This window comes from Nicotiana sylvestris, chromosome 3 (assembly GCF_000393655.2).
Source record: "Nicotiana sylvestris chromosome 3, ASM39365v2, whole genome shotgun sequence".
In the NCBI taxonomy this organism is placed as follows: domain Eukaryota; kingdom Viridiplantae; phylum Streptophyta; class Magnoliopsida; order Solanales; family Solanaceae; genus Nicotiana; species Nicotiana sylvestris.
In genome coordinates this window covers 90,615,127-90,624,438 of record NC_091059.1, presented here as the reverse complement: position 1 = coordinate 90,624,438, position 9,312 = coordinate 90,615,127, and positions in this window count along the sequence as shown.

Here is a 9,312-nt window from a genome sequence, read left to right as displayed (position 1 = left end):
TCTAGTCGACAATGGGTCTAGTGCAAACATTTGTCCTCTCTCCACGTTGAACAAGTTGAAAGTGGACGATGATAGAATTCACAAGAATAGCATTTGTGTTCAGGGGTTCGACAGTGGGGGCAAAGATTTAGTGGGTGATATAATACTATAGCTAACCATATGGCATGTTGAGTTAACTATGGAATTTCAAGTGTTGGATGTGGCAGTCTCTTATAACCTTTTGCTGGGGCGCCCCTGGATTCATGCTGCTAAAGCGATCCCGTCTACTCTACATCAATTGGTCAAGTTTGAATGGGATAGACAGGAAGTTGTTGTACACGGCGAAGATAATTTGTATGTTCCTACTGATGCCATTGTTCCGTTCATAGAGTTTGAAGACGACAAGGGGCCATGGGTTTATCCGAGGGTAGTCGCTGCATCAGTCATGGTAGCCATTGAAATGTTGAAAAATGGTTTTGTACCGGGCAAAGATTTGGGTGCATCTCTACAAGGTATTGTACAGTCAGTTTCTCTACCTAAAACTTGGATATATTTGGACTGGGGTTCAAGTCCATAGTCGCAGACGTGAGAAGAGACAGAAAAATGAAACAGAGAGCATGGGCCCTTCCAAAGCCAGTCCCGCGTCTTTCCAAATTATTTGTCGGGCCTGGTACCAGAAAGCGCCCAGTGACGACGGTTCCTAGTTCGGTAGTTAATATGGATGGAGATTTGATGGAAAGGTTCGAGAGGATATTCGACGAAGTGAACATGGTGGAAGCTGGAGAGGGTTCTAGCGAGGCGGATGTGCAATTTGTTGGGCCCAGTGCAAAGATTAACAATTGGGAAGCTACTCTTCTCCCCACCAGGAAGGAGTTTTGGTAGTTTGCTTTGATTTTCTTTCAGTTTATCTGGATTATTCCAGGGTTGTAATTCAGATTCTCTGTTCCGTCCGTTTGGATGTATAAACCTTGTTATCTTTAATTTCAATGAAATACAATTTCCCTTTTTCTTCCTTCCTGATAGTTTTATTTTTGTTTTTTTTTCTTCCTTGTATAGTTCTTTTTATGCTGGCTCCAATGATATGACATGCATGAGGAATCTCCGGCCCAGTCTTAAAAGCCAATCTAATTCTGAAATAGTAATTCAAGAAATAGAATGTGATGTTGAATCGGAATATAACGAGGATGAAGCCTTTGAAGAGATTAGTAAAGAATTAAGCCATTTTGAAGAAAAACCCAAGCCTAACCTGAGTGATACAGAAGCAATCAATTTAGGGGACCAAGATAATGTCTAGGAAACAAAAGTAAGTGTCCATCTTGAACCACAACTCAGAGAAGAGATAATGAAACAGTGTTCGAGTATAAAGATATTTTTGCATGGTCCTATGATGACATGCCAGGTCTAAGCACTGACTTGGTTGTTCACAAATTGCCCATTGACCCGGCATGCCCCCTGTCAAGCAGAAGCTGAGGAAATTTAAAACTGATATGAGTGTGAAGATTAAAGAAGAGGTCACCAAACAGTTTGAGGCCAAAGTTATTCGGGTCACCCGGTATCCCACCTGGTTAGCCAATGTTGTACCTGTGCCGAAGAAAGATGGCAAGACCAGGGTGTATGTTGATTATCGAGATCTCAACAAGGTAAGTCCCAAGGATAACTTCCCATTGCCGAACATCCATATATTAATTGATAATTGTGCCAAACATGAGATTGGTTCTTTTGTGGATTGTTATGCGGGCTACCATCAGATCTTAATGGTTGAGGAGGACGTAGAAAAGACGGTGTTCATCACGCCATTTGGAACGTACTGCTATCGGGTTATGCCATTTGGTTAGAAAAATGTTGGGGCAACCTACATGAGGGCAATGACGACCATATTCCACGACATGATACATAGGGAGATCGAGGTTTATATAGATGATGTGATTGTAAAGTCCAGAAAGCAGTCTGACCATGTCAAAGATCTGAGAAATTTTTTCCAAAGGCTTCGTAGATACAATCTCAAGCTTAATCCTACAAAATGCGCGTTCGGTGTTCCGTCTAGAAAGTTGTTGGGATTCATTGTCAGCCGCCGAGGTATTGAATTAGACCTGTCAAAGATCAAAGCTATCCAGGAATTGCCACCCCCAAAGAAAAAGACTGAGGTGATGAGTCTGTTGGGGAAATTGAATTACATCAGCAGGTTTATCGCTCAGCTCACGACAACTTGCGAGCCTATCTTCAAACTGTTAAAGAAAGATGTTGCGGTCAAGTGGACAAATGAATGTCAGGAAGTATTTGATAAGATAAAGGAGTACTTGTCAAACCCACCTGTGTTGGTCCCGCCAGAACCAGGGAGACCTTTGATTCTGTATTTGACGGTCTTGGACAATTCATTTGGATGTGTGTTGGGATAGCATGACATCACCGGCAGGAAGGAACAGGCCATATATTATCTCAGTAAGAAGTTCACATTGTACGAGGTTAAGTACACTCATCTTGAGAGGACGTGTTGCGCCCTAACTTGGGTAGCCCAGAAGTTGAAACACTATTTGTCATCTTATACTACTTACCTTATCTCTCGCTTGGATCCGTTGAAGTATATCTTCCAGAAGACTATGCCCACAGGAAGGCTCGCAAAGTGGCAGATTTTGCTCACAGAATTTGACAATGTCTACGTGACTCGAACTGCAATGAAAGTACAAGCGTTGGCCGACCATTTGGCTGAGAATCTTGTGGATAAAGAATACGAACCTTTGAAGACTTACTTCCCTGATGAAGAGGTAATACACATTGATGAGTTGGAATAGATTGAAAGTCCAGGATGGAAACATTTCTTTGATGGGTCTGCTAACATGAAAGGCGTTGGGATAGAAGTGGTACTTGTTTCTAAAATAGGGCATCACTACCCTGTTACGACTCAGCTTCGGTTCTACTATACTAACAACATGGCTGAGCACGAGTCATGCATTTTGGGTTTGAGGATGGCTGTGGATATGGGTGTCCAGGAAGTCTTGGTCTTGGGTGACTCAGACCTTCTGGTGCACCAGATTCAAGGAGAGTGGGAAACTCGGGATCTAAAACTCATACTGTATCGATAATGTTTACATGATCTTTGTCAGCGGTTCCAATCAATAGAGTTCAGGCATATTCCGAGAATTCATAACGAGGTCGTTGATGCTTTGGCTACTATGGCGTCAATGTTACATCACCCAGATAAGGCTTATGTGGACCCTTTGCATATTCAAGTCCACGATCAGCATGTTTATTGTAATGTGATGGAAGAAGAGCTCGATGGGGAGCCTTGGTTTCACGATATCAAGGAGTACATCAGGATGGAAGTGTATCCAGTACAAGCCACAGGTGATCAAAAGAGAACAATTAGGCGGTTGGCAAGCGGTTTTTTCTTCAGCGAAGGGGTTCTGTACAAAAGGACTCCAGATCTTGGACTGCTGAGATGCATAGATGCTAGGTAGGCTACAACTATTATGACTGAAGTGCATTCTCGAGTCTACAGACCGCATATTAGTGGGTATGTGTTGGCAAAGAAGATTCTCCGAGCAGGTTATTACTGGCTCACTATGGAGCGAGATTGTATCCGTTTTGTGCGTAAATGTCATCAATGCCAAGTGCATGGAGATTTGATTCATTCTCCACCATCAGAATTACATACAATGTCTGAACCATGGCCTTTTGTTGCTTGGGGAATGGATGTCATTGGACCAATTGATCCAGCAACGTCCAACGGGCACAGATTTATTTTGGTGGCCATTGATTATTTCACCAAGTGGGTTGAAGCTAAAACATTCAAGGCTATAACCAAGAAGGCGGTGGTTGATTTTGTGCATGCAAATATCATTTTCCGATTCGGGATACCGAAGGTAATCATCACAGATAACGGTGTTAATCTCAACAGTCATTTGATGAAAGAGGTATGTCAACAGTTTAAGATTGTGCATCGCAATTCCACCCCATATCGTCCCAAGGCGAATGGAGCAGTCGAGGCAGCTAACAAGAACATAAAAAAGATACTTCGAAAAATGGTGAAGGTTTCTAGGCAGTGGCATGAAAAGCTGTCGTTTGCATTGCTAGGTTATCGCACTACTGTTCGTACTTCAGTGGGGGCGACTCCTTATTTGTTGGTGTATGGAACCGAAGCAGTGATACCCGCAGAAGTGGAAATTTCATCCCTTCGAATTGTCATGGAGGCTGAGATCAATGATGATGAGTGGGGCAAAACCCGCTTGGAACAATTGAGTTTGATCGACGAGAAAAACTGGCAGCAGTGTGTCATGGCCAATTGTATCAACGAAGAATGGAAAGTGCATATAACAAGAAGGTGCGTCCACGAAAGTTTGAAGTGGGTCAGTTAGTATTGAAACGTATCCTTCCCAATCAGGCCGAAGCTAAAGGCAAGTTCGACCCAAATAGGCAGGGGTCATTCATCGTAACTAGAGTGTTGTCAAATGGCGCTTTGTATTTAACAGATATAGAAGGCAAGTGTGTAGAAATGGCCATCAATTACGATGCGGTCAAGAGATACTATGTATGATTTTCTTTGGTTAATTTATATTTGTTTGTACTTGGCATATTTCTGAAGATTTGGAATGATGAAGGCATTTTGTTCTGCTATCTAAAATACTTTATCCTTTGTTATCCCTCTTTTAGCCTATTTATTTTCTTTCATACCTCTCTTTCGGAATCAGTAACGAATATCGGAGAAAGAAAAGATTGAAAAGAGAAAAAAAAGAATGAAAAAAAGAGAGAAAAGAAAAAAAAAGAAAAAAAAGAGAAAAGAAAAACAACAAAAAGAGAAAAGAAAGCAAAAGATGAAGAAAAGAAAGAGAAAAGAGAAAACCACAACAACAAAGTAATTTCTATGACATGAACTACGTTCGACCTGATTCCTTTTAAGGATACGTAGGTAGCCTCACGGTTCGGTCCCATCAAAATAAAAATCCAAAAAGTCCCCAAATAAGAAACTGGGGCAGAAGTTGTGGTTGTTGTAAGAAATCTGATTCCGAAAGTTGTAATTTTGAACCCATTCGAATTGTTTTGAGCCTTTTATACCCTTTCTTTCTAATCCCATCCAAAAGCCCACATTACGATCCAAAGAAAGACCTTTCGATCAGTCTTCGAGAAAAGCCAAGTCGAGCAGGTAGAGGTGATTCATATCAGGGGCAACACACTAGTCCAAATGGGAAAAAAATCAAAAATGAGAGAGTCTTATTGGTGAAAACCCTTTCGGGCACCGTAAGACGATGGTAAGTTGAGAGAAAGAATAAAAATGAGAGAGTCTTATTGGTGAAAACCCTCACGGGCACCGTAAGGCGAGGAGAGCAGAGAGAAATAAAAATTAGAGAGTCTTATTGGTTAAAACCCTCGCGGGCACCTTAAGGTGGAAGTGAGTTGACGGATGAACGAATGAGAGAGGTTTGCTAATGAAAACCTTTCAAGGCACCGCAGGATGAACAAGGTCAGGATTTGGGTGAAGAAATCAGGTTATGGAAATTCTAGGGCAACAAAGTATGGCAACTAAAAGTTGATTGGTTGGACAGATTGGGCCGATTAATCCGAAATACATGTCATGATCATTGGTGCTAGCTGCTCCACTCAGATAAGTCTCTTTTCTTTTTCCTCTTCAGATAGTCTTCCAGTTTTGGATTTTCTTATCCTTAACTTTGAAAGTCATTGCATTTCATTTCTTTTGGGTTTATTTCTCTAAGATGCTCCCAATGTCAGTTATGTTTAAGCAAATAAGAAGGAATTTCAAAGCTAACTACCAGCTTCAAGATTGCAAAGCACAATGCGGCCAGAGTATACCGAAGATAGCATGATGTAAAGTGGGATAAAGTGCCAGCAAAAGTTCCATCGGCAGAGTGATTTGGTAATTTCATGGGAGATGCAGAGGTTCAGTTAAAGGGGTCAGAGGTGTGAAACAACATTTCTGGTATAGAACACTCGGGTCATCCAGGGTCATAGGGTTTGGAAGTCAATCAGAAAGTCAAGCGATTCAGGGCCAGTGCGGGGGAAGGAGTCAAAACAAAACAATGCAGCGGAGTGACCTTCAGCAAGAATGCCATCAACCAACCACCACATTTTAAACTGACAAGATTTTTCTTTGATTGAAATAGATGCAGAAAATTTTGTTGGTTTCAGAGAAACCCACCGCAAGGAAAGGCAAGCACCAAACAGGTTTGACCGTAAATTTTTAGGACACTCCTGGAAAATGGGACCTAGTTTAAAATTCAAAACAATCATGAATAGCATAATCTAGCATAAATATAACCCCAAGGAATATAAGTTGGCTTCAAAGTTTGCATGTTTGAGATAGTATTTAATTAAGAGTTGTTAGGACCCTCCTGAATAATGGGACCTAGCTTTAAAAGTTTTCATTGGATAACAAATTCTAGCGTATGTTCTGGTGTAGGGTAATATAAGTTAGCCGTAAAATTGTCACTCTTAAGATATAACTTGACTTTGGATTTTCAGGACCCTCCTGGATAATGGGGAGTAGTTCAAGCCCCTCTTAGATAACAAGATTTAGCAGAAGTCACACCTTTAGAAGATATAGCTTAGATTTAAAATTGTCGTTTAATTAAGAGTTGTCAGGACCCACTGGATAATGGGACCTAGCTTTCAAATTCTTAGTAATACTTGGTAATATGATTTAGTTTTACACTCACATCTCTGTCCAGTCACCAAACTGGGGCAGAAAAATTTTCTTTATTTTTGTCTATTTTGTTGAAGTTAGGAGCCCGCCTGGAGAGCAGGGAATACATTTCAGTTCAGCAGTCAGGAGCCCGCCTGGAGAGCAGGGAATACATTCAGGTTCAACAGTCAGGAGCCCGCCTGGAGAGCAGGGAATACATTCCATGTCAGTAGTCAGGAGCCCGCCTGGAGAGAAGGGAATACATTTCAGTTCAGCAGTCAGGAGCCCGCCTGGAGAGTAGGGAATACATTTCAAGTCAGGAGCCCACCTGAAGAGCAGTGAATATATTTCAAGTCAGCAATCTGGAGCCCGCCTAGAGAACAAGGGAGTACAATTCAAGTTTTAACTTTCAAGTTTTTATTGATATTTGGTAATGTGATCTATTTTACACTTACATGTGTGCCCAGCCACCAAACTGGGGCAGAAAATTTTCTTTTTTTTTGTCTATTTCATTGAAGTCAGGAGCCCCGCCTGGAGAGTAGGGAATACATTTCAAGTTTAGCAGTCAGGAGCCCGCTTGGAGAGCAGGGAATACATTTCAAGTCAGCAGTCAGGAGCCCTCTTGGAGAGCAGGGAATACATTCAAGTTTAGCTGTCAGGAGCCCGCCTGGAGAGCAGGGAATACATTCAAGTTCAGCAGTCAAGCGTCCACCTGGAGAAAACAAAAACATCTCAAAGTGTAGTTGGCAGTCAGGCATCTACCTGGAGAAAAGGAAAACATCTCAGATTACAATTCAAGGCGGCAACAAAGGAACTCTACCAGGAGAATACCAGTCAACAAGGCAACAAGAACCACAAGAGCAAGTTTGAAGATATAGATAGGATTTTGTAATGCATAGATCATAGTATAGTCTAGCTTTTTTTATTTTATCATGGTGAATAAGGGGATGCAGTAAGCAGTAGCAGCAACAGCAGCGATAGTGAAATCACAGTTTCATGATAGTCTCAGCTACCAAACATTCCTGAACTACACTGACCTGATTCCTTTTTTGCCAAGGATATGGAGGCAACCTCGGAAGCATGGTGCGGTCAAATCTTTCAAAATGCTTCCCACAGAGTATTCAAACGGGCAAAAATCACTCGTATCCGCTCACGTGATTTCGCCCTATATGAATTACTGTCATAAATTCAAAACAAAATAATTCTTTTCATTATTTGCAATTTTTGTGGCTTTTGTGGCATTTTCTGATAATAGTTTGCATTTGTCTGTGCATTTTTATTTTTGTTCAATTAATGAAAAATACAAAAATATGTGGCATTTTCATTTAGGATCTAATTTTATATTCTTGAATTAATTAGTAATTTAGTGTTTTATAAAAATGGAAAAAATCACAAAATAATTTATTTTGCACTTTTAATTTTAATTCTTGAACTTTGGTAGTTTTTTCCTTTAAATTTGGTTTTAATTAATTGTAGTAAGTATTATTTGTGGTAATTAATTTGCTAGGATAATTTGATTAGGAATTAATTTAGGTTTATTTTTAGTTTTAATTTAAAAGAAATTAAAAAGAGTTCATTTAAAAAAGAAAAAGAGAAAGAATTGAATGGTTCAAAGGTTTTGGGCCATGTTTGATTTGAATTACCCCAGCCCAACAGATTCCTCCTCAAAACCCGGTTAATCACAGCCCAAACCCGTTACAATACCTGCCCAATTGAGGCCCAGATCCTCCCCAATACCGGGTCCGGCCAGTCAATAAATCAAACGACGCCGTTTTAGATTGTGGAATCTGAACCGTTGATCTCCCCTTGATCAAATGGCTTAGAACTGTAGCTTCATAAGTATATTAGTGTCCAAATACACCCCCTACCCCCCTCTCATCGTCCCCACACACTTAATGAACCTTTCATCGCTTCCGTCGTGAGCCGTCTGCCGGAAATCGCCGTCTCTGGCAGCGTTGCTCCAATTGACCCCATTTTTACACCATCGATAATTCTCCTTCTCCTCTTTCCAAATATCCAAATCCCCACTCTCGAATCCCAGCCCAGCCTCTCGAATCTTGAATCGAAAGAAATGACTAAAAACCTAACTCATCTGATTGGCCCCAAAATAACACCACGTAACCCCCTTGACCCCCTCACACCTGTTTCACAATTGGTTTCCCTCAAATCTTCACCAGACCCGTCGAATCTAGATTTGAAAATATGACCCCTAAGTCCCAAAAATCATAGTAGTAAAGTTTCGAGATTTTTGAGTTTGAAATTGACTTTAATCGTGTGTTTTCAGTCGAGAACATACGGTTAAAGTCTATCTCGGCCAAAAATCAGGGGGTTCGTTTGAAGATTAGTTCAAGACTTGTGTCCGTCTGGCTTGGTAGGTTTTCCTAGTATTTTCTCTATCCCTTTTTTCTTACCTTCTTCTACTTTTCTTCTTCTTCTTCTGTGTTCTTAAAATCACCACTGCATGTGTTTTTTTTAAGTCAGGATTAATGGTTAGTTATTAGCTTGTTCAGTTTTGTTTGAGTTCGTTAGGCTAGTTTGTTTGATTGTTCCCTTTAGTCTTGGGCCGATTGAGAGCATGTGGTTCAAAAGGCTGAATGAAATCCTAATTGCCTTTTATCTTACTGCTCTCTTGTTTCTTCTGAACTTCTGACTTGGACCTGGACCCATAAGAAAAGGACTAGCCCGGGTTTTCTAAGGCCCAT